This window comes from Lolium rigidum, chromosome 2 (genome assembly GCF_022539505.1).
Source record: "Lolium rigidum isolate FL_2022 chromosome 2, APGP_CSIRO_Lrig_0.1, whole genome shotgun sequence".
Classification (NCBI taxonomy): domain Eukaryota; kingdom Viridiplantae; phylum Streptophyta; class Magnoliopsida; order Poales; family Poaceae; genus Lolium; species Lolium rigidum.
This window is the reverse complement of record NC_061509.1, coordinates 93307386-93316646: the sequence shown is the minus strand read 5'-3', so window position 1 is coordinate 93316646 and position 9261 is coordinate 93307386.

Sequence of the window (9261 nt, the reverse complement as noted above, 5' to 3'; positions counted from 1 at the left end):
AGCTATATGAAGCGAAAGCACTAGACTAAATTCCCGTGTGTCCTCAAGAACGTTTGGTCATTATAAGTAAACAAACCGGCTTGTCCTTTGTGCTAAAAAGGATTGGGCCACTCGCTGCAATTATTTCTCTCGCACTTTATTTACTTGTACTTTATTCATCTGCTACATCAAAACCCCCTGAATACTTGTCTGTGAGCATTTACAGTGAATCCTTCATCGAAACTGCTTGTCAACACCTTCTGCTCCTCGTTGGGTTCGACACTCTTATTTATCGAAGATACTACGATACACCCCCTATACTTGTGGGTCATCAGTGACACACTTAAGGTTTGATGTCGTTTAAGTAGATATGGAATATGGAATGGAGTTCGAAGTTTTGTTCGGAGTCTCGGATGGGATCCAGGACATCACGAGGAGTTCCGGAATGGTCCGGAGAATAAGATTCATATATAGGAAGTCACTTTCCAAGTTTGGCAATGATCCGGTGAATTTATGGAAGGTGGTTTCTAGAATTATCCGTAATAAATCACTATGGAAAGGAGGAGTCCCGGAGGGACTCCACAAACCCTAACCAGCCAACCAAGTGGGAGGGTGGAGTCCATGGTGGACTCCACCTCCTTGGCCGGCCAAGTGAAGGGGGGAAGGGGAGAGTCCCTGTCCCTCTAGGTTTCGTCCATAAGGCAGTTTTTCTGTTGGGGTCTTATTCGAAGACTTTGGGCAAAACCCTTGGGGTTCCACCTATATAATGAGGAGGAGAGGGAGGGGCTCCCCATGGCTTGGCCGCACCACCCCTGCCCCCCTTGAGGCCGGCGCCCATAGCCCCCTCTCCCCAAACCCTAGCCTCCCCTCCTCCACATACAAACTCCCGCAGCGCATAGGCGAAGCCCTGCCGGAGTTCTCCACCACCACCGCCACCACGCCGTCGTGCTGCCGGGATTCCGAGGAGGATCTACTACTTCTGCTGCCCGCTGGAACGGGGAGAAGGATGTCGTCTTCATCAACACCGAACGTGTGACCGAGTACGGAGGTGCTGCCCGATTGTGGCACCGTCAAGATCTTCTACGCGCTTTTGAAAGCGGCAAGTGATCGTCTACCGCAGCAACGAGAGCCTCCTCTTGTAGGCTTTGGAAATCTTCAAGGGTTAGTCTCGTTCATCCCCTCGTTGCTCCCATCTTTTAGATTGCATCTTGGCTTGGATTGCGTTCTCGCGGTAGGAAATTTTTTGTTTTCTATGCTACGAATCCCTACAGTGGTATCAGAGCCGTGTCTATGCATAGATGGTTGCACGAGTAGAACACAATTGTTTTGTGGGCGTTGATGCTTATGTTGTATTTAGTTTGAGTACTTTGCATCTTTGTGGCATAGTGGGATGAAGCGGCTCGGGCTAACTTTACATGACCGCGTTCATGAGATTTGCTCCACGCTCGACATGCAACTTGTATTGCATAAGTGGCTTTGCGGACGTCTGTCTCTCCTACTATATTGAAGATTCAATTTACTCTTCTATTGACAACACTAGTATCACCGTTGTGGTTCATGTTCGTAGGTAGATTAGATCTCACTCAAAAACCCTAAACCACGTAAAATATGCAAACCAAATTAGAGACGTCTAACTTGTTTTTGCAGGGTTTGGTGATGTGATATGGCCATAATGTGATGATGAATATGTATGAGATGATCATTATTGTATTGTGGCAACCGGCAGGAGCCTTATGGTTGTCTTTAAATTTCATGTTGAGTAGTATTTCAAAGTAGTTGTAATAGTTGCTACATGAGGTGAACAACCATGAAGACGGCGCCATGGATCTTGATGCTACGCCGACGATGATGGAGATCATGCCCGTTGATGATGGATATCATGTCCGTGCTTTGGAGATGAAGATCGAAGGCGCAAAGACTAAAGGGCCATATCATATCACATATGAATTGCATGTAATATTAATCCTTTATGCATCTTATTTTGCTTAGATCGCGACGGTAGCATTATAAGATGATCCCTCACATTAATATCAAGATAATAAAGTGTTCTCCCCTCGTATGCACCGTTGCACAGTTCGTCGTTTCGAAGCATCTCGTGATGATCGGATGTGATAGACTCAACGTTCACATACAACGGGTGTAAGCCATGTTGCACACGCGGAATACTAGGGTTTGCTTGACGAGCCTAGCATGTACAGACATGGCCTCGGGACAACGGAAACCGAAAGGTTGAACACGAGTCATATGGATGATATGATCAACATGTTGATGTTCACCATTGAAGCTACATCATCTCACGTGATGATTGGTTTTGGTGTAGTGGATTTGGATCGTGTACCACTTAACAACTATGAGGGATGTTGTATTAAGTGGGAGTTCATTAGTAATTATATTAAAACATGAACTAATTATCATGAACTGAGTAGTATTTTGAATTAATTTTGTAGTATTGGCATCCGTTTTATACCATGCGCTAGTCTTTTTTATTGAGATAGAAATACTGTTAAAATCTGACAAGAAACTTTACGGATTGGTACCGTATTGTTAAAGAATCAAGAAATGATTAAGTCCTATTGCAAACTTTTAGTAAACCTCACATTGTTGATTCAGAGAGCTATGGTTTCAATTAGTACCTAAAGTTATCTTGTCTCCGTGAAACTTGAAGTTCAAATCTGTTTGAAAAGTAAGGAGCTGAAAATTTAGTTTTCAGAAATAATCAAGGTATGAGATATATATGATATCTAAGACCTTATTGCAAGATGATAGAATATAATTTGGTGAGACTACATAAACTCATAAGTTTTATGGGAATGTACGAAGGTTGAAGACGCAAGGCGTCCCAACCCTCAAACTATTGGGGCACTAACAATATTCGCATATCCATGAAGTGATCGTCTTTAGTATGCACCGTTGCTAAGACTCGTCGTTTCGAAGCATCACGTGATGATCGGGTGTTATAGATTCTACGTGTGCATACAACGGGTGCAAGCCAGATTTGCACATGCGAATACTGAGGTTATACTTTACGAGCCTAGCATGTACAGACATGGTCTCGAAAAGTCTTCATGATATGATAATATTATGAGTGAAATTTTTTATCATATTAAAAGGTTACTAATAGTGAAATCCGGAACACTTGTCATATGATGATCAACTTCAAAGTAAGAACCTCAAGGTTATTGGTATTTGACCAACAAACCTAGAAGTTATTGATGTTGAAGTGTTTTTATGAATAATGAGGAAAGCTAAAAGGAAACTACAAAAAAGATTATTGGCAGAAAGAAAGAAAATACTAGAAAGTCTAGCTCAGGTGTATATAAATGATATACATGTTATGAATGTATTCCTTGTTTGGCCACACAATGAAATTCTTGGGTATTAGTACCATATTGGTTGGTATGAAGTGTCATACAAAACAACGCAATACAAGAATACAATGGCCTAAGTGATCGACAAGGAATATGATAGGAATGCACGTCTGGAACAAAAATAAAGTGTTATTATGTTCATCGTTGGCATTCTATCTAGCCCTTAGAATTTATAATAAAGAACTTAATAATTGTTATTTTGCTCTGGTCAAATAAAAACAATGAGTTGTTTAAATTATGACATTACTCCATGTACGATGGATAAGTTATTATAAATCTTAATGGTGAATCACACATACATAATTACTGACACTAAAATGTCATAAGGCAAATGATTAAGAATTCCACTTATTTGTGGAACCGCCATTTAGGTCATGTTAGAAAGGAACGCATGAAGGAACTCCATGCAAATGGATTTTTGGAGTCATTTGATTTTTTGAATCGTTTGACGCTTGCAAACCTTTTCTAAAGAGAATGACTAAAATACCGTTCATAGGCCAAGAGTTGAACGGGCAACTAACTTAGTGGAAAAATACATGATGATGTATGTGATTCACTGGGCATAGTTGAGTGCGGGAGATTCTTCTACTTCATGAAAACTTCCAACGATGAATTGAGTATATATGTGTGGATATATTCAATAAGGAAGAAGTTTGAAACATTTGAATAGATTCAAATAAATTTCACCATGAAGTGGAAATCATCGTAATAGAAAAATCAAATATCTATGATTGGATCATGGTGGAAATATTTGAATTACGAGTTTTAGTGAACATCTAAGAGAGTTATGAAATTGTTCTACAACTCATGTTTCTTGGAGTATCATAGTGATGATGAAGTATCCGAGAGATGTATCTGGATCAATGATGAGATAAAATATTGATGCCATTATATTTTTATGGATTATGCTTTAGTGACTTCCGCTTTTACACTGAATAGAGCATCATCATGATCCGTTGAAATGACACCATACGAGTTATGGCATGGATATAAACCCTAATAGTCTTTTCTTTAAATTTTGGTCTAAAAGTTTACAACCAAAATCGGATGAATGTCTTTGTTGGTTATCCCAAAGAATTGATTGGGAATTCTTTTCACTATGAAGTAAAAGACAAAAGTGTTTGTTAATGTTACTTGCTTATTTCCAAGAAATTGTTTTCTAGCAAAGTATTTGAGTGGGAGGACAATATAACTTGATAAGGTTTATGAACCCGAGCATAATGATCAGAGTAGCGCAGCATCGAATTGGTTCCGGAAGCGGCCACGAACGATCATGGCTCCCATGTCTACAAAATGTTATAGTCATGGAGATCGAAGTATTTATTGAACCTTGTAGGTATGGTTTACTTTGTGATCAAATAAATGATTTGTGAACAAAGGATTGATTTTGAACAATGATAAACCAACTACAAACAAACAAGTTATGATGGGCCCCGACTCCGTTAAAATGGCTATACGCCATGAAATCCAAGATAGATGAATACTTTTTGAAAGTAAATGGATCTATAAAATTGATGGACTTGGATGAAATATCCTTGAAGAAGCTCGACTTGTCGAAAAGTTGTTTACGACAAAGTTCAATGAGTTGACTACGATAAGATTAGATCTTCCGTAGCAATGCTTATAGTCTATGTGGATTATTCTAGTAATCACTACATATTTCTTTTATGAGATATGCTAGTAGGATGGCAAAATACATTACTTATCAGAAGTGCGTATTAAAGGTGTATACAAGATACAACCAAGAGTTTTGTTGGTCCGTGGAATACTAAGATAGGTATACAAACTTCAATTGGATGAAGTAAGTATCGCGGAGTTGGAATCTTCACCGGATGAAATAGTCAAAGAGTTTTTGATTTCATCGGAGACGATGAAGAGGCTTGCATTTGCAAGAAATTAAGTGGGAGCGCTGAGACATATTTATAATACTTATGTATATGACATATAGTTGGTTATAAATGATGTAATTATATACTTGATTAAAAAGGTTTCATTGAGAATTAATTTCAATGAAAGGATATGGACTGAAACAAATTTAGTGTCAAGATCTATGAAGATAGATTGAAATACATTATAAAGTTTAAGTCAAAGTACATAGAATAGATATTGAAGTAGTTCAATATAGAAATATTAAGAAAATGTTCTTATCATGTGAAGTTTTAACAAGACTTGAGTGTATTTTACACTCAATGAGTAAAAACACATGAGTGATTATAGATCACGAATAATATGTACACAATCAGATGTACTATGCTCTCAAAAATGTTATGAGCATGTACCAAAATGATTCATGTGATGATCATTGAAAAACAGTAAAGAATATTCTTGTGTACTTAAGAAGAACCAAGGATATATATATATATATATATAGTTTTGTATGGAGAAATGACAAACAAATCGCTGTAAGGTGTTGCACCTATATTTGTTTTGTCACATATGAAAATAAAATTTCAATCTCAAATTAGACTAAGTGTTGTTTAAAAGGTAGCACAATGAGTTAGAAGTTGTCTATGCTAGATTTAGAAGAGTTCAAAATATTGTGACGGATTCTACAAAAGAAGGCAGAGTATGTCATTGTTTTGACAATGACAGAGGATGTTAAGTCAAGAGGTTCTTTGAGAACTTGGTGTAGTTCCGACGAGTCGAACTTTGAAGCTATATTGTGTGTGACAATATTAGTGACATATTTCAGACCGCGGAATTAAGATTCCACCAGAAGACCAAACATATTTAATGCCGACTCATTTGGAAATGAGTGATGCGTTGAGACGCAAATAAATTACAAAATACATACGTTTCTGAGCGTGTCAGATCCGTTGACTAAAACCTCTCTCGTGCGCAGAACATGATAAAGCACCGGAAGGCCAAGGTGTTATATCTTTACAAATGTAAACTAGATTATTGACTCTAGTGCAAGTGGGAGACTGTTGGAGATATGCCCAAGAGGCAATAATAAAATGGTTATTGTAATATATATTTGTGTTTATGAAAATGTTTACATATCATGCTATAATTGTATTAACCGAAACATTGATACATGTGTGTTATGTGAACAAACAAAGAGTCCCTAGTAAGCCTCTTGTATAACTAGCTTGTTGATTAATAGATGATCATGGTTTCGTGATCATGAACATTGGATGTTATTAATAACACGATTATGTCATTATATGAATGATGTAATGGACACACCCAATTAAGCGTAGCATAAGATCACGTCATTAAGTTATTTGCTATAAGCTTTCGATACATAGTTACCTAGTCCTTTCGACCATGAGATCATGTAAATCACTTATACCGGAAAGGTACTTTGATTACATCAAACGCCACTCGCGTAAATGGGTGGTTATAAAGGTGGGATTAAGTATCCGGAAAGTATGAGTTGAGGCATATGGATCAACGAGTGGGATTTGTCCATCTCGATGACGGATAGATATACTCTGGGCCCTCTCGGTGGAATGTCGTCTAAATAGCTTGCAAGCATATGAATGGTTCATAAGAGACCACATACCACTGATGCGAGTAAAGAGTACTTGTCATGAGACGAGGTTGAACGAGATATAGAGATACCGATGATCAAACCTCGGACAAGTAAAATATCGCGTGACAAAGGGAATCGGTATCATATGTAAATGGTTCAGTCGATCACTAAAGTCATCGTTGAATATGTGGGAGCCATTATGGATCTCCAGATCCCGCTATTGGTTATTGGTCGGAGAGAAGTCTCAACCATGTCTACATAATTTGCGAACCGTAGGGTGACACACTTAAGGTTTGATGTCGTTTAAGTAGATATGGAATATGGAATGGAGTTCGAAGTTTTGTTCGGAGTCTCGGATGGGATCCAGGACATCATGAGGAGTTCCGGAATGGTCCGGAGAATAAGATTCATATATAGGAAGTCACTTTCCAAGTTTGGAAATGATCCGGTGAATTTATGGAAGGTGGTTTCTAGAATTATCCGGAATAAATCACTATGGAAGGAGGAGTCCCGGAGGGACTCCACAAACCCTAACCAGCCAACCAAGTGGGAGGGTGGAGTCCATGGTGTACTCCACCTCCTTGGCCGGCCAAGTAAAGGGGGGAAGGGGAGAGTCCCTGTCCCTCTAGGTTTCGTCCATAAGGCAGTTTTTCTGTTGGGGTCTTATTCGAAGACTTTGGGCAAAACCCTTGGGGTTCCACCTATATAATGAGGAGGAGAGGGAGGGGCTGCCCATGGCTTGGCCGCACCACCCCTGCCCCCTTGAGGCCGGCGCCCATAGCCCCCTCTCCCCAAACCCTAGCCTCCCCTCATCCACATACAAACTCCCGCAGCGCATAGGCGAAGCCTCGCCGGAGTTCTCCACCACCACCGCCACCACGCCGTCGTGCTGCCGGGATTCCGAGGAGGATCTACTACTTCCGCTGCCCGCTGGAACAGGGGAGAAGGACGTCGTCTTCATCAACACCGAACGTGTGACCGAGTACGGAGGTGCTGCCCGATTGTGGCACCGTCAAGATCTTCTACGCGCTTTTGAAAGCGGCAAGTGATCGTCTACCGCAGCAACGAGAGCCTCCTCTTGTAGGCTTTGGAAATCTTCAAGGGTTAGTCTCGTTCATCCCCTCGTTGCTCCCATCTTCTAGATTGCATATTGGCTTGGATTGCGTTCTCGCGGTAGGAAATTTTTTGTTTTCTATGCTACGAATCCCTACAGCAACTTCTCGGCTTCCTTTTTTGGTGTGGAGCCATTTCGCTTCGGTAGTGACCCAACACAACACTGCATATTGTAGTGCACAATTCGTTATCTCAGAACACCATTCAACCAATATTGCATCCAACAGAGTGGTACAACAAAAATATTACATGTTCAAGGTGTCTGACTATAGTATTACAATTTAGATTCTTACAAGGGATGTGTAGAACTTCCATGACATTATGAGTCTAGACATGTAAGTTCCTTATCAAACAAAGATCCAGAAAGACCAACTTGTCGACTACTCCACAACGAGACCTACTTCGAATTCTACTCGGCTTGTGATTGTTGTTATAACAATACTCTACGCCTCTACGAAGATAGGTTCTAGGGTATGGGGATTGGTCCCCTCCTATTGTGGGTCCCGGACTTAGTAGTTTGAAACTCCTGTTATGCATTCATATTCACGATCCCATGACCAGTGCATCGTGAACACATAACTAAACTAATATCAAATTACAACATCCTTTACAATACTGAATATAAAGTCTTGCAACAGTCATACATAAAAGCCATGAAGGCATAGTTTAATAGCAAACATCGGAAACAACTTGGAAAAAGCATCGCGGGGACCAAAGTCACGCCTTAACCCTACAAGCGACTGACCGGAAGAACATCCTAGTTTGCATCCTTGGCATCACACTGTTCTTTCTCGTAGTACTTCTCTTCACAGTCTGACCAAGTAAATAACCAGGACAACAATGCCAGTGAGTACGTTTGAATGTACTCGTAAACCACCTTAGAAAGAAGTAAAGGATATGCATATATGACAATAGCAAGGAACATGGTGTACTCTACGGAAATTCAATTCGGCTCCCGGTGCATATGCTCCCTATACCAAAAAATTATGTTTCAAACTGTTGAAAAATTCTGACAAAAAATTCTACATGTACATTTCTATAATATACGTGTGTTTGTAAAGTTTCGCGAGGAATCAATATTTTTTGTGGTCTATGTAAAAAAGAGAAAATTTGTCTTCTAAAAAGCCTTATTTTAAGCATTGAATTTTTTCTTTTTTACACAAGCCACACGACAAGTCGATTTTTCATGAAACAACTTTGTGAGCGTGTAACATGTGAAGATGTACGTACCAATTTTTTGTTTTAACTTTTTTGAAATTTTAAAACATGTGTAACATACATTTCAAAATAAAGGGAGCATATTCTCGCATGTGCCAAAACACC